Source organism: Epinephelus fuscoguttatus, linkage group LG15, assembly GCF_011397635.1.
Source record: "Epinephelus fuscoguttatus linkage group LG15, E.fuscoguttatus.final_Chr_v1".
NCBI lineage: Eukaryota > Metazoa > Chordata > Actinopteri > Perciformes > Serranidae > Epinephelus > Epinephelus fuscoguttatus.
The window spans coordinates 28,292,178-28,318,152 of NC_064766.1; the positions used below are offsets into that span (position 1 = coordinate 28,292,178).

The 25,975-nt window shown below is 41.6% G+C and overlaps 1 protein-coding gene across 2 annotated transcripts in view; it reads left to right on the top strand.

Annotated features, from left to right (window-relative positions):
• The window catches only part of LOC125902193 (SPRY domain-containing SOCS box protein 4-like), a 121,311-nt gene that overhangs the window by 15,327 nt on the left and 80,009 nt on the right, over window positions 1–25,975 (top strand). The window contains exon 1 of one of the 2 annotated variants that reach the window (XM_049598370.1): window positions 18,699–18,745. The exons of the other annotated variant lie outside the window; for it this stretch is intronic. The gene's annotated coding sequence lies outside the window, so the exon portion shown is untranslated. Of the gene's footprint in view, window positions 1–18,698; window positions 18,746–25,975 lie in introns of those variants that run through there. 2 annotated transcript variants of the gene reach the window in all.

Below are 25,975 nucleotides of genomic sequence, written 5' to 3' on the forward strand. Positions count from 1 at the left end.
CAGAAACTATAAATTTCACCAATGGCTGGCTGCAGAATATGTTTACGTGTGAGAACGTGTGACTGACTTCCTGTTTTCTTTCATAACATAAATAAATGAATACGTAAAGTTATTTATATTACTACTACTTTATATCACTGATATTACCGAGGTCGTCTGCTAACTTCTGCATCATGTTTCACCCAGTAGAACTTTGATAACTCTGCTTTAATAAATCATCAGTTATAATAGTCTGTGAACTGTGTTGCTAATATAGACAAGCATCACTAGGAAGCGTTTTTATGCCTCCGCGTTGGCTATAGTCATGGCTGGAGGAATAATGTTTTCAGGTTTTACAACTTTCTGTATGTACCTTCGTATGTTGGTCTGTCCCGTTATCGTGAACGCAAAAGCTCAACAACACCTTGAGGGATCATATTTAGCACAAATGTCTACTTGGACGCAACAATAAACTGATGTGAATTTTGGTGTCCAAAGCAACCCTCCTTCCAGTGTGACCTCATAAAACATGTTTGTGGCCATAACTCATTAATTCATCCACTAAGTACGACAAAAGTTCACACAAATGTCTACTTCGATAAAATGATGAAGTGATGAGACTTTATACCCTAAAGGTCAAAGGTCAACTTCACTGTGACATCATAATTGTCTGCAAAAACACTTTTCTGGTGATCACTCAAGGTCAGGAACAGAAGGTGGGACATGTGGTCAGATACTGAATAGGTGACACTAATCTTGGGTGTCCATCCAACTGTGCTGATTGTGTAGGCCTTCTGTGGGGAAGATGTGTGTGAAGCTTATCTGCAGCAACATTTGAAGCATTGTCATTTGTCATGTCTACATATGAGTCTGGACGGATGTGAATGTAAACTGTAGCTGTAACTTAAACTTGACTGGTTCGCAGAGGCATACAGCTGCGAGGCGGTGATTCTAGCTTCACTTCACATGGAGCTAAAATTAAAACAGAAGTATGCTAAATGTTTACCAAAGGAGGTAGAGCTGTTTATGAGTCATAAGAAAGCATAAGTCATCTTGTAGAAGGAGCAGATGTTTGTTGTTGGGGGTAGGATTCATTCAATTTAACAATATGCTAATTGAGCAAGGCAAACTGATTGCAAACACAATTTGTTAAAAAAAGATGACTCCTGTGATCTTGCTTAGTTTGTCTAGCTGAACAGAGCCAACTGTTTTGTCTCATATTTACTCATCAGTGTATAATAAACAGAGATATTAGCTGTGTCTCAATTCAGGGGCTGCAGCCTTCAAAGGCTGCATTTGAAGACCGATTGCGTCACATTGGTGCGACCAAGGCTGTCCCATTTTGAGGGATTCTTCAAATGCAGCCGAAAACTGCAGCCTTCTTTCCCAGAATTTGGAGGATGTAACCGATGTATCCTTCGTGGCCCAGCCTATCCCAAGATACATTGCGTGCTGGTGATGATTTTATAGTAAGTTAAGTTAGCTAACAGTTGTTAACTAACTCACGGTCAACTGTTGTTAACATTACTATTACAATCACCAACAGGTTTATCTGAAAACGGTCCATCAGCCTAACATACAGTACAGGCCAAAAGTTTGGACACACCTTCTCATTCAATGCGTTTTCTTTATTTTCATGACTATTTACATTGTAGATTCTCACTGAAGGCATCAAAACTATGAATGAACACATGTGGAGTTATGTACTTAACAAAAAAAGGTGAAATAACTGAAAACATGTTTTATATTCTAGTTTCTTCAAAATAGCCACCCTTTGCTCTGATTACTGCTTTGCACACTCTTGGCATTCTCTCCATGAGCTTCAAGAGGTAGTCACCTGAAATGGTTTTCCAACAGTCTTGAAGGAGTTCCCAGAGGTGTTTAGCACTTGTTGGCCCCTTTGCCTTCACTCTGCGGTCCAGCTCACCCCAAACCATCTCGATTGGGTTCAGGTCCGGTGACTGTGGAGGCCAGGTCATCTGCCGCAGCACTCCATCACTCTCCTTCTTGGTCAAATAGCCCTTACACAGCCTGGAGGTGTGTTTGGGGTCATTGTCCTGTTGAAAAATAAATGATCGTCCAACTAAACGCAAACCGGATGGGATGGCATGTCGCTGCAGGATGCTGTGGTAGCCATGCTGGTTCAGTGTGCCTTCAATTTTGAATAAATCCCCAACAGTGTCACCAGCAAAACACCCCCACACCATCACACCTCCTCCTCCATGCTTCACAGTGGGAACCAGGCATGTGGAATCCATCCGTTCACCTTTTCTGCGTCTCACAAAGACACGGCGGTTGGAACCAAAGATCTCAAATTTGGACTCATCAGACCAAAGCACAGATTTCCACTGGTCTAATGTCCATTCCTTGTGTTTCTTGGCCCAAACAAATCTCTTCTGCTTGTTGCCTCTCCTTAGCAGTGGTTTCCTAGCAGCTATTTGACCATGAAGGCCTGATTCGCGCAGTCTCCTCTTAACAGTTGTTCTAGAGATGGGTCTGCTGCTAGAACTCTGTGTGGCATTCATCTGGTCTCTGATCTGAGCTGCTGTTAACTTGCCATTTCTGAGGCTGGTGACTCGGATGAACTTATCCTCAGAAGCAGAGGTGACTCTTGGTCTTCCTTTCCTGGGTCGGTCCTCATGTGTGCCAGTTTCGTTGTTGTGCTTGATGGTTTTTGCGACTCCACTTGGGGACACATTTAAAGTTTTTGCAATTTTCCGGACTGACTGACCTTCATTTCTTAAAGTAATGATGGCCACTCGTTTTTCTTTAGTTAGCTGATTGGTTCTTGCCATAATATGAATTTTAACAGTTGTCCAATAGGGCTGTCGGCTGTGTATTAACCTGACTTCTGCACAACACAACTGATGGTCCCAACCCCATTGATAAAGCAAGAAATTCCACTAATTAACCCTGAGTGGAAGTGGAAACCATTTCAGGTGACTACCTCTTGAAGCTCATGGAGAGAATGCCAAGAGTGTGCAAAACAGTAATCAGAGCAAAGGGTGGCTATTTTGAAGAAACTAGAATATAAAACATGTTTTCAGTTATTCCACCTTTTTTTAAGTACATAACTCCACATGTGTTCATTCATAGTTTTGATGCCTTCAGTGAGAATCTACAATGTAAATAAAGAAAACGCATTGAATGAGAAGGTGTGTCCAAACTTTTGGCCTGTACTGTATATCAAACGGGGGTGTCTCTGGCGGTTAATCATCTTCTCAGGTATCTCTGTCTCTTGGTCCTTGATTTAGGCCTAACCAACTTGCTAGCTCACTTCTCGTCAAGCGTAGCTGGTTGCTAGGTAAGAGGAACGCCAACAGGTCAGGGCGAGAACAACTGGTGATGCAACCAGGAAATCGTCCGCAGATCAGAACCTCCCATTTCGGAGACTGTTCGGTTTGGTTGGTGCGGCCTTCAAAGGACGAGGCCGACGTCGAGTGCAAAGGCTACGTCCTTCAAAGGCTGCAGCCCCTGAATTGAGACACAGCTATTGCCATATTTTTTGTTGTCAGTATTTTTTAAATTCACGTTGTTGTGGAATAAAAGGAGTTGACAAATTAACACTTTTAAAGAAATCACTTGCTCAAAAAGGAGAAGGAAGAAGTAAAATTGTCTACAGCCCTTTTCATTTAATGTAGCTACTTACTGCTATATGCTTTGACATTAAAGTGAACGCAGGGAAAGTACAGAAGACCTCCAAAATAGCGATTAATCCCACATTGCACTTTGGTTGTAGCGTGTTTTACGTCATCTGTCAAAGACCGATTAGAGCTAAAAATGGAGTGGGAGTAGAAGGGGTGAGAGAAGAGGAAGACAGGAAGTTAGAGGGAGGAATAAAAGGCTGATGAAACTGATGTAATTGGAAGGAAAAATGAGGGGAGTGAGTTTGGGCGTGGTTGGTTGGACTAAAAGAGGAAAGATGAAGGAAAAGAGTGTTAGAGAAAGAACACAGGTAGGAAAAGAGGTTAACATTTTGAAGGAGTCTATTAATGAGTCATATCAGACAGGGAGGCTGGCGACGGATAGAGGTAACTGGTGAGAAGAGAGGTGTGAGGAGATGTGGGAGAAAGATGCGAGACCTAAACAGTATGAGGAGGATAAGAGAAGAGGGAGGACAGTGGAGCGTGTCGCTGCAGATGGTGATGTCTCTGTAAAGGTGAGAAGCGAGGGTGGTTAATTTAAAAACAACATGTTTAGTCCCAGAATAGAGGCAAGCATGATAATATAAATGATTCATTGCTGCAGTGAGGCGCATGTACTGTGTTTTTATAAATTCATTATGCTCACATACTGTTGCTGAACTGAGAACAAGAGTTAGAAATGGCCCCTTCAGGCTACCATTAACATGAGCATTTATTACTGTGATATCAGAACAGATTAAACAGCTAGCAGCAGATACAAGATCTCTGAATTACATAAATGTAAGGTGACAAAACAAAGGATAAACCATCATGAAGTGTCATATCAGTCAAACAATCATTTATTTCACATGGAGTTATACAAGTTAGTCCAATGAAAAGTGATCCCATCAGCACCTTTTAACTTGTGCATTGTAATTTAGGGCTTTCACACCTGCCCTGTTTGGTTCGGTTCCGTCGAAATCAAGTTTGTTTCCCCCGTAAGTGTGGTTCGTTTGGGCAGGTGTGAACACAGCAATCACACTCAGGCGTGCACCAAAACAATCGGACCGAGACCTTCTTGAAGAGGTGGTCTTAGTCCGGTTACAAATGAACTGTGGTGCTGTTCGTTTATGGTGAGAATGTGTTCCGACCTCGATCTGAACCAACTGCAGTCACATGACACATTGTTTGGGTTAAACATGAGCATGTTACAGTCCTGGAGGATTATTAATGTGCACCTCCTCCTGTACTGCCTTAATATGCACATTCAGCACATCCAATGCATCAAAACATTGTTTTCTAGTTGGAGGCGCGCCTCGTTTTCAAACTGTATGGTTTGACTAAAATGAACAATGACAGCAATATAGTCCACGATGACCAGCGCTAAAATCAACCTGCGTAGTTGTCCCTCCATTGTGACATTTGAAAGTGTCACATTTATCTTGCAAGAGTACTCTTCTTCCATGCTTTGTTTACTTCCTGGATTTTTCCCGCATGGAAGCTCTGACCAATCAAGAGCAGCTTTCTCGCGCAAGGCATTTGATCTGGTCCGCTTGTAAATGCTGCCGTGAGAACACGAATCAACTCTAGGCAAATATACAACTTTCTGGTCAGTAATAATCGATGGCTCCAGATGGTTCTGGTAATCCATGGTTTCTGGTTGTGTAGTGATTTAACTGTCAACACATCCTGACCACAGCAAGACTGGCACATGGTTGCTCCTCCTGGACATGGGCAGCACTGCACTGTAGCCACAGTAAGACTGGGAAAGCACCTTGCAATCCCACAGTCACAACAGTCCTCAGCACACACCTCCTCTCCATCTCTTTTACCATGGTCCTCTGCTCTGTTGATTTGACATATAGAAAAAGAGCCTCCTCATTGAATGGCACTGTCCATGATTTAGCCAAGTTTTGGTGAATCAAAGGATATTAGAGTTCCTGATATCCTCTTGGAAACTGATTAGGCATGAAGGTCATCCAGTTTATTATCCACCACCTGTGCAATGGCGAGCATCATGCTAGTTCAGCTAGTGCTTACTCTTCTCCATGCTTTCTCGATGTTTACAGATGTTTACATTTGAAAACCTTGCCTGGCTAGTTAGCAGAAGTCAGCAGAAGGAGTGCTTGCACAAAAGACATAAGAGCATAAATTTAGCCCAAATTAAGTGGAGCTGCCAGACAGGCGACTGTAAGTGTTGGTGCCTACGTCATCATAATATAAATGATTGCTACTGTTAGGCATCACACTGTTTCTATAAATTCATTATGCTCACATACTGTCGCCACACTGAGATAGATCAAGAGTTCAAAATGGCCCCTTCAGGCTACCATTAACATTAGCATTTCTTATTTTGAGATCAGAGCAAATTTAACAGCTAGTCACCCGCAGACTCTGGATCACCGAATTACATAAATGTACTTTGACAAATTAAAGGACAAACCACCATAAAAGTTTCATAACATGCGCAATAGTTGTTGAATAGAACTGAGATCTGGTGACTGTGAAGGCTGCACCACATGATCCACATCATTTTCACTCTCCTATATACATTCAGTGACCCCTCCTGCCCTCTGTGGAAACATCTGTATTTGTTATGTTTAAGCACTCATTTATTCAGGCTGGTCCTTTAATTTGTCACCCAGCTGTATATTTAACGTAGGCTGTCTGACACTTGTGACTTGTGAACGCAACCCTCCTCCCAAGCTCAACCAAGAGCAAAGTCAGAGCTGCATGTCACATGTCTTACCTGGTTTATACTTGTCTGACAGGACTATAAAAGGGACAGTTCAAATAAAGAATACAGAGTTTTCCTCTCACCTGTGGTGCTGTTTATTTAGAAGGTGAAGTCTCCTAAGCTTGTGTTAACTACAGACCTTATTTAGGCATCTAACCAAAAACCTATTGACTTTGAGGCGAGGCAAATGGGAGGGCAGGTTTTAGGACTCGCTCTTGGGGCATTCTATGATGTTTAAATGTTGTAATTTCATTAATTTGCATTCCTTAACGGAGCACCAGTTCACTGAAACTGAACAGTCTCCACCCTGCTTCAAGGACTGATCAGTAGGAGGGTCATGGTCGGCTGATGCGCATTGACCTATACCAGTAAGGTGTCAGTTGAATGCCACTGTGTAGTCAAAATGTCAGCTTTGATGCTCATAGTGATGGTATTATCAAATTCACCCTGGCAATGCAAGTCTCCACTTCCATGATGATGTCAGTTGACAGTTGAGTTGGGCTTGGAGACTTCAGATTAGAGCTGCAATGATTAATCGATTAGTCAAAATTCTGTGATTCCAGCTCCTTAAATGTAAATGTTTTTTGTTTCTTTACTCCTCTAAGACATTTGAAGATCATTTTGGGCCTTGGGTAACACTAATTGACAAGAGGGTTCTTGGTTCGGGGAGGGGGAGCCCCTCTGTGTGGACTGGAGTTCACATGTTCTCATGTTCTCTCCGGGCACTCCGGCTTCCCACAGTCCAAAGACATGCGGGTTAATTGGTGACTCTAAATTGTCCATAGGTGTGAATGTGTGCATGAATGGTTGTCTGTCTCTATGTGTCAGCAAATAGTCTGGTGACCTGTCCAGGATGTACCCCGCCTCTCACCCAATGTCAGCTGGTAAAGACTCCAGCCCCCCTCAACCCTCAAGAGGATAAGCAGTTACGAAAATTAAGAATTAAATTAATTAACAGAAAGCCTGCATTACAAATGAGAGATGAGAGACGTCTGTGTCTACCAGTTAGAAAGGGCCGAATGCTGCATTCAAGTCATGTAGAAGTTGCTGTAATCATGAGATTTCAACTTGGAAAACGTTCAACCTCAATATCCCTAAAAATTACAGAGAACCTTGGGACCTTTTTGAAAGCTCAGATACACAACTTGCGGCTTCATAATATAAAAGTACTGGTAATTAGAGATGCCTCCGCTGGTTGTTAAAAATAATTAAACCCACATTCAAAAGATAAAGTGAAATATTGTCAGTACACAGTGGCTATAACCCTCACTTGACAAACTAACGGTCTCGAGTCGTCCTGTGACGTCAATGCTTGCAATTTGTAAACATGGGAATCTTTCCCAGCGCTACCCTCCATCCCATATGACAGGAACAAGGCATAAACAAAGATTATATCTAACTGCATCATGGGAAATAAAGGACTCTCTGTCTTGGGAGCTTGACCCATACAAGGAACCTAAAGTCAGGATATCTGCTGCTTCTGTTATGACTGGTCTCTTGTGAGTCACCCAACTTTATGGAAGTGCAGTATTATTTCACTGGAGTACCTATTTAATTTGAGGATAATAGAAAATAGAGATTAATGATAACAATATCCAGAGGGTGAATCCACACCATGTAAAAGCCCTTATGTAGCTCGTTGCTGTAATGTTCCAGGGTCAGTATGGGGGAAATTTAAGCGTGAAACTTCTTTTGCCCAAGGTGGTGGCATCCAGACATTAAAGACTAACTAATTTCCATGACAACACATGACTCAAGTCTTTGCAAACTGTCATGTCACTGTTAAATATCTGCGACAGACCGGGACGTTCTGCCGTCCAGCTCTTTGAGCGCTGCGGTCCCGACAGGAGATGAGGCTCGTCTTGCCGCCACCATGTGTGAGCTTTCATCAGGCCACTTCACAGCCCTGCGAGCGGAAACCAGACCACCACCACGTGCTGTGAAGGCACGCTGCTGCCGCCGCCGCCACCGCACAGACACTGACACACGCTGGTATGATTATGAGCACAGGCAGACACACAAACACACGTGTCAGCACCACTTATAACGGACCACGGTTTGATGAGGTGTGTCACCAGTCTGAGAGGAGTGGAGACCACTCTCTGCGTCTGTGTGAGAATTGGTGAGCAGTTAGAAATCACTTAATCACATCCTAGCAATCACATCCCATCAACCAGCTCCACACAGTCACTGCACTGGACGGGCTTATAATGTCATTCAGCAGCTGTGTGTTTATGAATATTTATGTGCATGTATATGTTCAGCTGCCAAGGAAAGGCGGAAATAATGTATTTATTTATACATCTTTATATTTATTTATGCATGCTTCATATTAGCTTTGAATTGAAATGAATAAACTATTCCATTGTAGCATGCAGTCTGTCACAACGCCCTCAAAATGTTTTAGAGTGTCCTTGGCGCTGTATATTACTGAGGTTTCACACTTTGTTTTGTTATTTCACATGTGATGGATGGCTTTTGCCACTATTTTTTTTTCTATTTTTAGATCCGAGTCGGTGGATATTTGTGAACCCAGAGAGGGAAAAGTAGTAGTTATAATGAAAATGTCAAATACTACTCTCTGTCACACACAGAGCGATTTAGGCTGTCAGTGCAGTTGAAAGGAAATGGAAATTGGCGTGTTCTCGCAGGCAGTAAATATAGTGAGAAAACAAGCCCTGCAGTGGGCTTTGATTGCCACAGTGTGTGCAGGAGTCTGCTCAGAGCATCATGTGGCTCATGTGGACACTGTGTGATTGGTTTCTCCTCTTTTTTTTTTTTTTTTTATCTGCAGTTTTCCACATTGGCTAGATGGACACAATGTGAGACCAAGATTAATTAGTGTCATGTAATCTCTGCAAACAGTTATCGCTGAGTTTGTAGTCAACAGGACAAGAGTTTGGTGTCGGAAGCGTTCTTATTTCCCTTTATATTTGCTTATTTTCTAAATTACCTGCATTCATATGCAGATATGTGTTTATAGAGATTAGCTGAAATGACCGGCGCATGGAAGAAGAAGTCTTGGATATCTGCTTGTTACACTGGATCTTCCAAAATATTTACCATTGCTCCCAGAGGTTTATTGTCACCAGGCTGATAGCTGATGGTTTCATGTAGTCTCACTTATCCAGACCTTTCTCTAGTGCTGTGTCAGCGTGAAAGAAAGGTTTGGAAGCGCACATTTCCATTCTGCTACTGTGGAAAAAATGGTCTGTGTTGTTTGTATTTCTTAAAACCAACCACAGATGTCTTGGACAGCGCTAAGCCCTGGATGCAGCGACTTTCAGAAGAAGCCCCAAGTCCACCAAAAACTTTTGGTATGATACCTTTGGAATCAAAAGCAGTCCTTCAGACATGGTACCTATAGACCCTAAGTCCATTTAGCATTTCCACTGCTAACAGTACTCTTAAATGTGGGCGAGGTTGTTGTCACTCACTGCTCTGTCCAGCATTTCCTCATCACTGGTGACACACGTGGAAGTCTGCGCCTTGTTTATCATCCACAGAAGGAGACATTTTCAGAACAAAATTTAAAAAAGCTGCAGTGAGAGTCTCTCTCTATGGGATATTTAAAAATAGCTGGTTTGTGCATTCAGTCCCTCTCAGGCAAGCTCAGGGGTTTAGTGTTGACGTAGCCCACATGAATGGATTAGAATATATGCAGTTCACATAACCCTGTCGAAATTAATATAGATATTTTCTGAACACTTGAAGATCCACTCATTACTAAAGTCATCTAAGAGAGACAATAAAAACTAAAGTAATGGTCAAAGTAAGAAGATGTGGCAAGTCAACTTTGACTCACTCACCAACAGGCATGAGAGTCATATGAGGTGCGTTCAGAAGTTTTATTCGTTGTAGATCTTTGCAACAATTCATAAAAAGAACAAGGCGGGTATGCCTTATTGCACGATCAAACTCTTCCTCAAAACATGCCATGTTTAGCATGTAGCTTGTTAGCTCTGAGGTTGTTGTTGTTGTTTTTTCCAGTAGCAAATGGGATCTTGAAAATGGTAACATGCAGATAGCGGAAGGGGAGAGAATGGCAATGGCAGACTTATAGCCAACGTCTGCATCTGGTGAAACAAACTCGGTTTCAAATGACTTGAGCGACAAAGCTCCCTGATGCACAGAAATCTACCACGACTGTTGTTTTGTACGTCACAGAGCTTTATCTTCTGTCACACCGCCCAAAGAACTTAGAAATCTTGTACTTGTAAAAAAATCATGTTACTTATTCTTAAGTGCCATTCTAAATCTGGACGTGTCATGATGAGATGTATTGGCATGATTTATTATGGACACTGACTCATTAAACCTGCAGTTGATTTGGCCCCTCGGAGGCCATAGCTGATACATTATCACTGATGTATCATCAGCTTTCAAGATGATATGTCAAACTTGTTGGCAAACAGTTGTATATTTATACATCCAGCAGTCACGAAGCAAGAATATGATTCATGTGAAGATGATTTTGTGTCCACCAGGTGAATGTACTGTGAAGGAAGGCATTTTGCGCCCTGCAGTATGAATGTAAACCTACACATTATCTGACAACATTCACTTAAAGTTAACAAATAATGTAACATCTCAAAAAAGATTAATTGCTGCTGAATTCATTTTCTTCATCGAAGCACTGCCAAACTGCGCTGGTTTTGCGAGAGGACATCTCTCCAATTTCCCACCGTGCTGTTTTAAAACTCCAGTCTACTCGAGCATTACCATGGGGAGGGGGACTGCTGTCTGACGGCACTGTAGCACCCACTAGTGGCAGGTGGCTGCATGACAGTTATGCGCCCTTGAACATTGCCCTTGACGTTAAATCGTTTAGACGTCTAATCACGTGCATATCTAGTACAAACCTTGTCGGTAAACTATGAGGGCAAAAAACAAAAACAAAACAATTGTTCAGTAATTGTAGTCGATAATGACTAAACAGCACCAGTTTAGTCTTTAGCACCTTATCTGTTGCTCAAGGACCCTCTCTTCATGCCCGTCTCTTTGTTTGGTTTAGGGAATGAACATACAATTTTTTTGTCTGCTGCTTTTGTTGTGGTAAAAAAAGGTACTTGCATCGTTTCTAAAGGAGCTTCTTCTTCCTGTGTTATTAGCTGTGACTTTGTCTTTGTGTTGGATTTCACCACCAGAATTATTTCCAGCATCATCTCATCTCAGAGTAGAGACCTCCAGCGTGGCATTTGCACCCGACTACACATTCGACAGCTTTTGAGCAGACTCCAAAACTCAATTTCAAAATGAGCGTACGGGAGCTCTCAGAGAACAGTTACAACAGAAGTTCAATCAGCACGTTGAGCTTTACTACTGGATACTGAAACACTGTGTGTGTGAGAGGGGGATAGAGATAGTGAGAGGAAAGGAGGAAATTAGGGATGCACCGAATATTCGGTAACCGAATATATTCGGCTGAATATTGCAAAAAAACACACATTCGGTATTCGGTGGAATAAGTTAAAAGCAAGGCCAAATAATAGCGGCGTTTTGATAACGCAATCAAACGGCGTGCCGTGACGGGCGGAATAAAATGTCGGTAGTGTGGCGATCCGTCCGTCACGGCACACGCATTTGCGACTAAAAACAGTTTTGAGCGAGCAAAATAGGCTTAAATCATTCAGCACGCTGTGCGAGCAGCCTGCAGATTTCAACCAGCAGCAGAAACGAAAGGCGAATCCCATCGGTTGTGGGTTGAACGGGGGTCACAGACACAGACAGTAACGTTAATGTATTCCTGTCAAATATGGCGACCATCGGCTTACCGGGCAACGGAGAAGTCTGTTCCGATAATATCCTCTTCTTGGTGTCATGACTGCCCAGAAGTACCTGAACAGCCGAGCCAGCCGAACACAGGTATGTGATGTGTCAGAGGAGAAACGAGCCGTTCACATTTCTCTCTTTTCGGCAGTAACGACCCACAAACCTCACCGCACTTTAGGGACTGTTCTTTACTTATGAAGGGACTTGTCAGGGGAGGAGGGTGGCTGGTTGATTTTTATTTTATTTTGATCCCCCCTATGTTAATCACTGATTGATGCCGTTTTTGAAGTATGAATAAGTCAATGAGTAATTTATTCCACTGAAATATCATTGATGTACTATAGAAAAGTGATTTATCTTTTTATAAATGACAAAAGGCACATCTGCCTCATTTTCGCTGTGGTATCGTGATTCTACTCAGAACCATGATATTTTCATTGGTATCGTACCGTGGGTCCCAGTTGTGGTACCATGACAACACTAATCTGGAGGGGGTTCATCTGCAAAAACTAATGAAAAACTAAACAATGATATTCGGGGGCGTCGGTGGCTTAGTGGTAGAGCAGGCGCCCCATGTACAAGGCTGTTGCCGCAGCGGCCCGGGTTCGACTCCAGCCTGTGGCCCTTTGCTGCATGTCTCTCCCTCTCTCTCTCTACCCCTTTCACACTTCACTATCCTATCAATTAAAGGCAAAAAATGCCCTAAAAATATCTTTAAAAAAAAACAAAAAAACAAACAAACAAACAAAAAAAAACAATGATATTCGGTACTCGGTATTCGGCCAAACGTTTAATAATATTCGGCTTTGGCTTCGGCCACAAATTTTCATTTCGGTGCATCCCTAGAGGAAATATACCACCATTTGTGGGGGATTACAAGAGATGATGAGGACTCAGTGAAACAAATGTGTGTGAACGAGTAGAAGAGCATGTTTGTATGTGTGGGAGAAAGAGAGGAGTAAAAAGCCATGTAGCAAGAGATGGAAAGGGCAAAGGGTTCACATAACAGAGAGAGCATCCCCCCCTTATAATTTATTTATTCATTCGTTTTTGTTTTTCATTAAGCGAGGATCTGGGTCAGACACAGCAGCGTGTGTGTGTGTGTAAGAGGGAGGAGAGTAAATAAAGAGCAGGACAGATGTTTCTGTACAATGAAGACTGAGCTCTGCCAGTTTGGATGGACAGATGAGGCTGTGGGCAGATGCAGGATATGAAACAGGTACAGTGACACGAAGACAGACGGGCATTCAGAGAGACAGACATATGTGAGCCAGCTGTTTGCCATCTTCCTTTCCACGGCCCCTCGGTCAGAAACAAACAGGTGTTTGTATTCAGGCGGCAGATGCCAACAATTAGTGGCAAGAAAGAGGAGAAGCATGGGTTTGCTTCAGGGCTTCGGCCTCTGAGCTGGTTTATCTGCATCTGTAACAGATCTGACTGATGGCCTTGAATTAGTCAAAGAAACAGGAGGTGGCAGTGAAACTGGAGAGTCTGTACGTCCATCTTACAACATGTGTGTGTGTGTGTGTGTGTGTGTGTGTGTGAGGAGAAGATAGAGACAGCAAGAGTGCAGATTAGAGCTAAAACAATTAGTCAGTTAATCCATTAGTCAGTTGTCGCCAAAACTATTAAACTATTCTGATAAGTAATTTAACGTTTGATCCAATTTTCAAGCAGAAATGTCAAATATTTGTTGCTTCCAGCTTTTCAGATGATAAAATTTGCCACTGCTATCTTTTGTAATATGACAGTAAACTGAATATCTTTGGGGTTTGGATTGTTGTGGGATATTGTAATGGACATTTTTCACAATTTTCTCACATTTTAAAAGCAAAACATTCATTCATTAATTCATTTTCCATAACTGCTTATCCTGTTAGGGGTCGTGGGGGTGGCTGGAGCCTATCCCAGCCGACATTGGGTGAGAGGCAGGGTACACCCTGAACAGGTCACCAGACTATCACAGGGCTTACACATAGAGACAGACAAAAGTTAAATAATCATTGCTCACAGTCCAGTGTGGGCAGGTGTGTGTGATTAGAGGATGTGTTTGACATGCTTACTCCTGGATTCTCCTGTCCACCTTAAAACCTGAATGAGTGAGGCCAAAGAGCTCCTGCAAGCTTTTTTTATCTCTTGTTTTGTGTGTGTGTGTGTGTGTGCTCACTTTTTCTTTCTGTTTTGCTTAAAGCAGTACTTTACCCACAAACTGACCCTTTGTAAATCAGTTAGTCACGCAATGTGAACCTTGATCTTTGAAAAGAAAACTTTTTTTTTCTTGTATGCCTCCACTGAAAATGGCAAACATATTGATTTACTGATTGATTGGGAGCCACATCTAACAACAGCTAAACTATGTCAAGACATTTGTTTACAAACTCTCACACAACTCGTGCAGAATAATTTAAGTCTCATTTCTCCAGTCTTTTGTTCAGTACTTATCAAACACATGCTTAAGATTTACTTTCACTTCAGTTTTGAATAGTAAGGCTTTAATGAAAATACATGTGTTTGGCAAGTACTGAGCTTTCAACTGGATAAATGAGACTTGGATTATACTGCAATGTATGAGAGTTGTGTGAGATTTTTTGAACGGATGTTTTGATAAAGTTTTGCTGTTGTTACATGTAGTACCCGACCAATAGATGAATCAATATCGGTTGCATGCGAGGAAAAACAAAATTTTCCTGACAAATTTAAGGTAAACAAGCTCTATTTTTATGTTTTTTGTGCTATCTGGCTATCTGCCATCTTATTTAAATTAAAAGTAAAAAACAAAAAATCTGAATCAATTTATTTTGTGAATTATAAAATGGTCATCAGGCCACCCAGTACCCTCTAGCAGGCCAGATTTGGCCCATGGTCCATAAGTTGAATATCACTGCTTTAAAGGTTCTGTATGCAACATTCGTTAATAAAGCAGCACACCACTATTTGCTATGTAAAGATGCAGTGGAGTAATGGCGTCCTGAGCAGAGAGTGAAGTCACGCTCCCTGTGTATGTGTTGTAATCAGAGCTTCTCTGTGGTTTACTGCAATAAGCTGTTCTGGCTGTGCGTGTATGTGTGTATCCCACTGGCTAGCTCATTGCCACCACCTAGCACTGCACTCATGTGGTGGTTACTGCTAATATTGGGATGGCGTTGTCACGGAAGCATAGCGCCCACACTCAGTTTTTGGTTAACATTGTTTGTGCGGACCCAGGATATTGGATTTTTTGCTGATATCCGATATCCGATATCCGATAACTCATTTGGCAGATAACAGATATCAATACATCCATTTTTCTCCCCACCTAAGATAAGTGAGCAAATTGTCCGTAGGTGTGAATGTGACTGAATGGTTGTCTGTCTTTATGTGTGTGTACCCCGCCTCTCACCCAGTGTCAGGTGGGATAGGCCTCAGCCCCCCTGTGACCCTCAAGACGATAAGCGGTTACAAAAATGGATGGATATTGGCCAGTAGTGATGACGTACCGATATTATCGTGCATCCCTAACTGTTAGCTCTGTAGGCATTGTTACTTTTTTTGGTGCTTTATTTGATCGGACAGATATAGTGTGAAATGGGGAGAGAGAGGGTGGATGACATGCAACAAAGGTCTGTGGGTTGGAATCAAACCTGCGGCTGCTGCAGCAAGGACGCAGCCTTTGTACATGGTGCACTAGTGGTGAGCTAGTGGGCGCCCCTGCACTGTTACTTTTTAACTGTGTTTATAGAGTTAGCAGTGTTAGCTGATAGCCGTCACTCAACCACCTCCTCGCTGAGAACCGAGTCCAGACAGCTCACACACTCTGGATTTCACACAGCGCTCCTATTAACCAGCCAAAAAGCGAAATCACACAGGACTCTTTGCTTTAATTTTTGGATAAGAGGATTTGCAGCCAATTCAAAAGAACAAAGATATTTTAAAACATAGTGAGTTAAAGCTCTTAATTAATATGTTCTGTGTGTCTTTGACTTTGCTGATTTAATTGTTAGCTGGATCCATGAACTGCCACCATCTGACAGACAGTCTGCGCTTGAGTTGCGGAAATTGTCCAATATCCTGCTGGTACCTGTAGAGATTTTTTTTATTTTTTATTTTGTAAGGAAAAGCTTGCCGCTGTCACATAATCAAAAATTCCTGGTGTAATATATCTCTTTTATACAGGAGAGTGGCCCAAGGGAAATATTTGGTCCATTCAAGGGGGGGGATGACAGGGAGATGGAGCGATGAGGAGAGAAGAGGAGATATGGAAACGATGGAGCAGATGATAAGAAGCTCATTATTCTGTTCCTATATTTGGCTCTCCATATTCTCCACTCATACAGTGGAGACACCCTCCATGTAAGCCTACATCCTACTGAGATCTGTCGCCTGGACGCTTTTCTGTCTGTCTATATGTGTGTGTGAGCCTCCTCAGTACTTCTGTGGTTGTCATGGCAACATTAGATCGTCTGACATATGAGGGTGTTTTCGGTGAGGTTGATGTATAATGAGCCGAGGTCTTTTGTTTTCAGAGGCAGATATTCATCAGTTTGACCTTTCCCCTCACCGGAGCAGATAAGCTGTGTGAGTGTATGTTGCTGTTTCTGTTGCTGCGTTGAGTTTTACTCAGATGTCTTGTTTGTAAAGGCTTTTCTCACATTCTCAGAGAGGTCTGGCTTCGTTTGACTCGCCAGCACAAAACTGAACATATCGCTTGGTATTTAAGTGTTTGAATGTTTACTGGCACTCACATCACCCACCGCTAGTGTTAACTTTTTCTGTTTTTTATTTGCCTATGGGAAAGGAGAGACAGTGAGTTAGAAGCACACACAATCCGATTAGCGGCCCCTATTCAGATTCAGAATGAAACAATGGGCTAATTAAGCTGTGTAAATAACAATTCCATTTATATTTATATCTCTATTCATGTTGCATAGCGTGAATAACACTAGGCACATTAAAAACTTCCCTCCACAGTGTTTAGTATGGGCTGGGTTACACTATAAAAAATGGACTTGTACTTGTATAGCGCCTTTCTCGTCTTCCGACCACTCAAAGCGCTTTAACACTACATGTCACATTCACCTTCCACCTCCGATGGAACAGCTATCACAAGCAATTAGTGGTGGACAATCCACTCTACCTCCTGAGCCATAGCCGCCCCTAGAGTACTAGCCAGTCAGAGGGAGAGTAGGCCAGGTCATGCCTTCGCTATCCTAGGAAATGCAAATTTTCACACTGGAAGGGCGAGACAAAATACTCTACACAGAAAAGTGATCAAGACACAGAAAAGTGATCAAAATTAGAGTTCTTCCAATCATTTTGGTCGATTAATCGGTGCCAATAAGACGTTTTACGGACTATCGTCATCAGCAGAAATTGCCTCCAATAGTGGCCGAGGGCTGTGCAGCCTCCACCAGTCCCACTGGGACGTACATCACCAACTGGAGCTGAAGGGGGGAGGGTTGTGAAGCAGTGTCTCAGTGTATTGTTCTTTATTTTAATGCATGTACATGCAGCGTTAGGCTTGACTTTGACTGAGGGTCCCACGCTCTAGTGCTATTAGTGCTACAGCGAAATTCTGTGAGTGTGTTATTGGGTGAATACCGCCACTTCCTGTTTCAAATTAAAAGCGTCTGTTTCAAAATAAAAGACCTCGAGCCATAGATTAAGTTTTGACCTAGTCTTGTTTTTTATGTGTTATAAATCATTAAGAAAGTATTTTGAGTACTTTAAACAGAATTACTCCAACCTAAAGTATCTTGTTTCAAATTTCATTAGATTTCTTTTACTAACTGGAAGTTTCTCAAAAGTAATTGAAAAACATACTGAAAATAAAAGTAACAGAAATGCTGCCAATCCATGATCACTGTTGTGCATGAAGGCTCCATATGCTAAGTCATGGTAATGTTTTTGTGTACCTAAAAATCTCAAACTGACTTTGAGGAAAAATATCAGCTAAGAAAATAAAAAAAATTGCCCCCATCTTGATAATTTACATTGTTCAGTTTCAGGTTTATATATTTATTTGATTATGTATTACTTGTGCTTAGAAGTTCAGGTAATTTTTGACACTGTCAAAACATTTTGACAGGGGTGTGGAGGCAAATTAATCAGCTAACTATAGTTACTATATCAGCCTTTAAAAATGCAAAAAAAATAGATCTGTTGACATCTAATCAAAATCAAAGAAACAGGCAGTTATCCTGACTTTTAGTTTGTTGGATCAGTAAAGCTCCAAAAACACTACATCTTCCATAATACAACTCTGTAATATGTTTTGTCTTTGAAACTCAGTTGTTGCCCCAGTTTGAAATTCAGGCTTTCTGTTTAACATTTGTCATCTTCAAGCCCAAACAGAGATATCAGGGTTTTATTCTCAGACGTTATAAAGCTCCTCTGGAGCCACAAAAACATTACACAACATTATACATAATTCACTGGGTGAATAGTAAACTGATTTTCATGTGTGAAATCAGCAGCATCCCCTTAAGTTTTTATCCTCATCCTTGTTTGTGGAACATCTCATGAAAAAGTTATTGCTGTGTATATGTGAAAAAGATTTTAAAGCAGAAATCAAACGTGTTCATGTTTCTTTTTCATAGAGCAAGTACTGTCAGACAAGGAGTCACAGACATGAGCAGCCAGACAGGTTTTAAACGCAGTAAGTCCTCAGTTTAACCTGCTTATCTAAACCACTTATTTGGTAATGTAAATAAAGGTGAAACACTGCTGCTGTGCACACCTGTTGCTTTGCCTTGTTCAGCTCTGACATCATGAGCTAAGCATTGTGTTCTTAAAAGCCGTCTGTGGGCTCATGCTGCGTCTTTTACCACCGGGAAAACACAAGTTTGGGCGCTGGCTGCGACTTGTGCCAACTTTCGGGGGCACGGAGGCAGGTTGTGCCTGACGTTGCTAAGCGACCATAACCTACTTATTAGAAATCAGAGTTCAGAGTTGATCGTCTTCCAGGCCTTGTGTCTTTTTAAGTGTATGTTGAAATATTATCCATAGGACAGAGGTAAAGCTCTGGGTAACCCTGCACTAAAATGATCAACTTGTCTTCTATGTTTACCTGAGGGTGATACCTTCGGAAGAAAGGAAAGATATTTACCACCTGTGATTGGTTCTTTCTCGTCCTATGACATGTAGTGGATATTCTGTAAGTTTAACTTTGTTTATCTCAGGGTGTAGCCATTGCACCCTAAAAATGATAAGCTTGCAACAGTGTCGCTTTCACTATCAAGCGTGCTTACCGCGCATCTACACTGACAACAGTGGATCTGAGGGCACAAAAAACAAGCCATGTGAACGGCCCCAATAATCTTCTTGTTTATACCCCATGTGATAAAAATGTTCCCACAATCAAAAGCGAAATGCTTCATTAATAAGACAATCAACAATCATTCATAAAATGACTGATGATATCTGCGTCTTTCTTAAAAAGCAGACGAATCAAAATGAAGCTTCATCACCAGCTTAATATCAGAACACTGGCTTCAATGCAAATGCAGAACAAGAATAAAAGCAGGCCAGACACACACAAGGGAACGAGTGGTTGAGTGAGGATGAGGTCAACATGGAGCCGGACAGGCTGACAGACAGTGAGTGACACCTGCAGAGGGCTTCTAATCCCGAAAGTAAAGTAGATTACAGTAGCGTCCTGGTGCTCCCCCCCCAGTCTGTCTGGAGGAAATGGAGCTGTTATAAGCTGCTAAGTTGCTACGGGCTGAGAAACTGCTGGCCGTGCTGCTGTGTTGACCAGAATGCTACTCAATATCACTCAGCTCCACTCTGAACTCCTCGACTCTCCTCTAACCCATCTGTCATCTCCTGCGTGTCACTTTACCTGCTCTGCAGAGACTTGCTGTCGTACAAGGTCTGTCTGTGTGGCTGCTGTCACTCTGCTGCGTGTGTGTGTGTGTGTGTGTGTGTGTGTGTGTGTGTGTGTGTGTGTGTGTGTGTTTACTAACACAAAGAGCCCTTGAGTTATTGAACAAGTTGTGTTTATGTAAGTTAATGACCTGCTAAACATAGTCTTGTCCTTTTCCAAATTTCTGAGTTTCATTTTGACAATTAATCTTGTTTTCTTTGTCTGTCGTTTTGCATTTGTCTTTACTTTTGCATTTACATTATACTTTATACACACTATTCATACATGAAGTGGACATGCTGTACATGCATTGCTGGCTGCTAGTTACAGTTTAGCATAAAGCGCAGCAATAAAAAATTGTATCATAAGTGAATATGTACTTCAAACAAGTCTTGCAGTTTTCTGCCATGATAGCAACAGAGATAATCAAATAGTCATAATATAGTAAACTTAAAGACTAAATTAGAAACCTCAGATTAAATGCGGATAAAAAATGTCACACTTAAAGGTCCAGTGTGTAGGATTTAGGGTGATGTATTGGCTGAAAGGGGATATAATATGCATTACTCTGTTTTCATTAGTTTATAATCATCCGAAACCCAGAGTTGTGTTTTTGTTACTTTAGCATGAGCCGTTTATATCTACATACGGCGTGTGTCCTCTTCCACGGAGTCTGCCATGTTGTTTCTACAGTAGCCCAGACCAGACAAATTAAACACTGGCTCTAGATGGGCCATTTGCATTTTTGAGTCAGTCCAAAGTCCGGCCCAGTCTGGCCCACAGACCAATTGTGGCTTGTCTTTCAAAATATGTCATATGTGGCTTGCCACACAATACTGGTTAATCAAGGAAGTTTACTTTGCATTTTTTTCTTTTCACCTCATGATAGTGTGACTGTCACACAGTTTGTAGACATCCACCAAGAAGGAACTAAGAAGGAGGAACTTATGTGTTTTCATAAACAGACAAAACAAACAAAGGTTACCTAGCAGCAGACATTTCCTGAGTGAGTGCCACCTCTTTCAGGAGCAGTGAAAAGTTGAGTACTTTTTCACTTAAAGATGGAACAGTTGCGTGTGTCTCCATAATTTTCACATGAACTAATCTGGCCCCCATTCAAAAAAGTGTGGACACCCCTGTTCTACACGCTTGGCACATAGAAGAAGTTTCAGTTCCACTAGATGCCATTAAATTCTACATACAAGACCTTCAAATGCTTCACATAGGATGCAGATTCTCTTTAGAGACCGTGTGGAGTTTAGGGCCACTAGTGGTGCTATGGAGCAATGTTTTGATGAGTGGGTGAATCTGAAAGGCAATGGCACTTTCACCAGTGCCTCCTGAGGTGGATGGTATGTCTGAGTCTCTAGTTTGAGAAGTAACAAAACGATCCACGTGACCAAATAGTTCACGTCGCCATCCTGGACACATGCTGCAGTGATTTAGTGTTAGCTCACACGATTACACAAGAATTCATGGATAACAGTAAGCTAATCAGTAATGATGTGTACTGTAAATTAAATGTTGTTTTTTTTTTTTTTTTTTAACGAAAAGGCCGATTTATCTTTTGCTGTTAACATGTTAGATTCATATTAATGTATATTTTCAGGCATATTTCAATTAAAAACTTGAATCAAATTGTCAAACAATGATTTGGCTGCCCCCCCTGCAATAACCCTGAGGACAAGCCTGCATGTGTTCCTGAAATTTCACCAGGGTATATTATATATGACAGTACATCCCCCCTTGCCCATGACCAGGGCTTCTTTCCCCACCTATTTTCCAAATTTAAAAATTCCAAATTTCTTCTTTCATTGAACTTTGCCAGGCTTAAATGCCTTGTTAACTCATGGTAAAACAAACTTCATTCAAACTTTCTAAAGTTTTTCTAAAAGGATTTCTAAATACCCTGGTGAAATTTAATACCATGATATCGCCCAAGCCTACTGAGGACCCTCTTAGGGGTCGCAGGCCCCGTGTTGAAGACCCAGCTGACAGACAGTTGGTGGCGGTGATGCAACACAAAAGCCAACGTGCCATGAAAAGCAGGAAGAAGAAAACTACTAGCAAGCAATTTCAAAATATTTTAAAAAATAAGCTTTGGAAATGTTAAACCTCGAGGCTCCTCACAACCATTTTTAAAATGTCAAACCTTAATGACTTTCAAAGTTTGTAATTAGTTTGTTGTTTGTTTGTTGTTATTTTAGCACCACCTGGCCACGAACATGTTGGCAGCCTGTTCACTTTCACAGGACGAGATGTGCTGCAGGTGTTCCAGCCGTGAATTATGGGTACAAATGATGTTTCATTATGACATGGTTACACCTCTGTTTCGCTGAGTAACACATAAACATGCAGAAATGTTAACTCAACGAGAGAGACAGACGAAAGCAACACACGTCAAACTTGGTGGGGGGGCGGGCCCTCTCTGTGGTGGTTGGCGGCGGCGGCATCACACAATATGACAACACGACACAGTGCATGTCAGTCTGTGTGACAAGGCTAATGTCACATTTTGTAAACGGGCCTCTGTGCACAGCGTGACATTCGGTAAATGGAAAACATGCAACTTGGGGGTTGATGGGAACTTTAAACGCCACTGTAACAGACGGATTTTATGACCCACTGCGACACGGTTTCTGAATGCATGACACCAGAAAGATGAAGAAAAAGGCAGTGAGGAAATTAAACGTGTTGTGTAAGTTGAGGAGTGTGTCTGTGTATGTAGTCCTGATAACTCAGTATCTGTGTGTTTTATTGATGACAGGCAGCCCTATAGTCTTCGTATTTCACTGACCTTTCACTTTTGTACAGACACACACACACACAGAATAAAGACGTGTCCATGTAGACTCAACACTGAGTAAGGTGGATTTCAGTCCTAACCATCATTTAAAGAAATTTAAAGTACAGTAGCTGAACCCATGAGCAATTATAGTAGTCTGATGAATGACTGAATGAGTCATGACTTAGTGGCCCGGTGTTAATTTCACACTCACACACATTAACTCACATTTTGCTGTACAGAAATTCCATTACTGTGTGGTGAGTGTGTTCATCTTTCATGACAACATTTAATGATGTCTGACAAGAGATAAAGCTAAATCTATATTCTGCAGTTTCAGCGTGATAGTGAAAGACCAAAAAGCCCGACTGCCTTTCCTTTTGCTTGTCTGACCAGCAGCGTGTTCAAGTATGTGTGTGTGTGTATGTGGGTAGAGATAATACATCTGTGTCTCCAGCGATTACCTCTGTCTCCGTCTCTATTTTTCTTTATCTGTATTTGTCTCTATTTATCTGATTGTCTGTCTGCCTGACTCTGACCTGGTTTCTTGTTTTGAAGTCATGACTCAGATTCTGAAACAATGGTTGATTGAGTAGAAAAATAACTATTCTACCCAGATCGCACAATCGGCACATTCATGGGCAATCATTACAGTATACATGTGGGATCGAGGGACACAGTTAATGAATGAGGTCCAGACACAAAGGCTAGCAGATCTCTCTGAGGAGATTTGTTTCCTGTATTATCTTCAGAGTTGCTGGACTTTGAAGTGATATGAAAGAAAAGCTGATTTCACAGGGTGTGACATGTTCAGAATCATGTTGATAATAAAAACTAGTCTAGAATGCTGTGAGCCACAAAAAAACAAGTGTAAAGTCTGTAAAACAGTATATATGGGAGAGATGGCAGTGTGCTAGAAGCAATTTCATGTTATGGACATATTTTCTCCATCCTCCTGTGGTAAGCTGCTGTATATTGCCATATAATGTTCTTATTGATGCAGCCTGAGCACAAGCTAAATTTACAGTGTGCCTTTAAGGCGACACTTCAGACTTCTTGCCTTTCAGATTGGTCAGTAAAAGAGATTTACCAAAACTTCTTTACTGCCGCTGATACAGACACTGACTCCTTAAGGGGACACTGCAGATTTTCAATCAGTTTTGTATCATAGCAATGTGGGTAGTGTGTGTAAATGAACTGTGGTAAACTTCCCTCCATCTTACCAGTGTTCAGATCACCCTGCTCATTGGCCAGCGAAAATTTAATTTCCCTCAAATTCAGATCAAACTGTAGCTGTGTTGATCAAATATAAACCAAGATTCTACTGCTCCGTTGCCCATTTTTATTTACTTAAAATGTCTTCAGCAACATGTTTGAGTGTACAGTTTAGCTGTAATGCGAGAGTTTGTGAACAGAAAGTGTGCGCTATACTGTTGTGAAAAATGAAGGCTGCAAAAAAAATTAGATCAAACATAAATACTAAGCAGTTCTGATATGGGATGTTCCTGGCGAATTATTTCCCTGTCAACTAAATGAAAATTTTAATGAAGACTAGTTGACTAGTCTAAAAAAGGAAAACACTCAGAAAACAGTCAGAATTTTGCACAATTTATTGTTAAGTATTTGAAACATTGTCCCAAAAATATTGTGTGCATTAAGCCTTTAATCACAATCTTCAACAAACCATGTTGGATTTTAAATGCTGCTGAAGTACGAGACACTTCGTGCCGTATGAATGTGAACATGACGGCAACTCAGTCTGAAATTAACCACAAAGATAACATCTAAAATAACTTTTGCAGGAATGGGCAATTTTCTCTTTGCTGCCACTGGTAGCAGGCAGACAAAACAGCATTCAGGTCCTGGAGATTAATTAACATGAAAGATTGGTGTAAACAAGTGAAGTGGGAAAGAGGGTAAAAGCAGGGCAGCACAGCACAAAAGAAAAACAAGTCAGATGTTTGGAGGAATTTCTCAGAAATATTACAGATAATAACAACACTGAATCCTAGAGATACCAGAATAACTGTAATTATGAATGTGATCATGCACTAGAGTGTAATTTTGCTACTTTGACCTACAGGTATGCACATCCTTATTAATACTACAGTAAAATACTTTTGGGGGAACACTCAATCTATTGATAATCAATCTGTTGTGCAGGCATATATGGTCAGAATGTTTGTGGATATGGATCAAAGATAAGATAATTTATCCCGAGGGAAATTGTTTTGCAGCAGTTGCCATACAAAGCTGACACACACACCCTCTGGTAATGGATGGGAAAAGATAACACACTCTGCTGGAGCGGGCGATAATAGTCAGATATCCAGCGAGAGTGAGCAGGAGTGTGATCAGGAAAACAGTCCCATAGGGCTGTGGTTTCTATGACAACAATATCTTGACACTAACATTAGCTAGATAGCTAGGGTTGGCTACACAGTTCATACTCACAACACATATGGTGATGAAGGCACAACACTTACACCAGCAGCAACATTCAGTGCTGTCTTCGATCTGTCTTCGTCATGATCATTTCTGACTGACATATCATAAAGTAGCTAAAGGAGCGGCAATGGCATCACAAACGCCTCACTAAAAAGCCCAGAGATTTTCAACTAGAATAGCTCGGTGTAGCTGCACAAAAAAGGCGGCGCGCTCTAGAAAAAGACGCTGGGTGCAGCGCTGTTTCTCTAGGCGGCTGCATGTAGCTGTATACGCTCTCTCCTCTTTGGGAACAATTGACAAAAGATGAAGGTGTTGAGAGAAAATGTGGACACAGGCCCTGATGTCACGCACCAGCAGAAGCATTTTTTGGTGAGGTGCAGCACAACAAACTTTGGTAGTTGCAGGTTTTCTACCTCGTGAGCGAATACCACTTCGCTACCACCACCAGTTTCAAAAGTATTGGTATCTTTCTGCTGCACAGACAGCCCAGATTTATGAAAAGACCATCTTTTTCGGCAGTGAAATACTTCTCTAACTTTTTAGCTGTATGTGACCCATTTCTTTTGCTGAACAGCACAAACTTTCTCATTAGCTGGGGAGACTTTAAACTTGTGTGTTTTAGAACCCATTTAATGGCAGTGTCAGCGCTGATGTGTCTGTAGCTGTAGTGTAATCAGCACTTCCGAGCGATGATCTTAAATCTGTTGAAATTCCGCGCGCATGTTGTCCAGGCCCCTTTTTAATTGAAGGATTTGGCCTTTGTAAGACATTTAATTGACAAATGATAC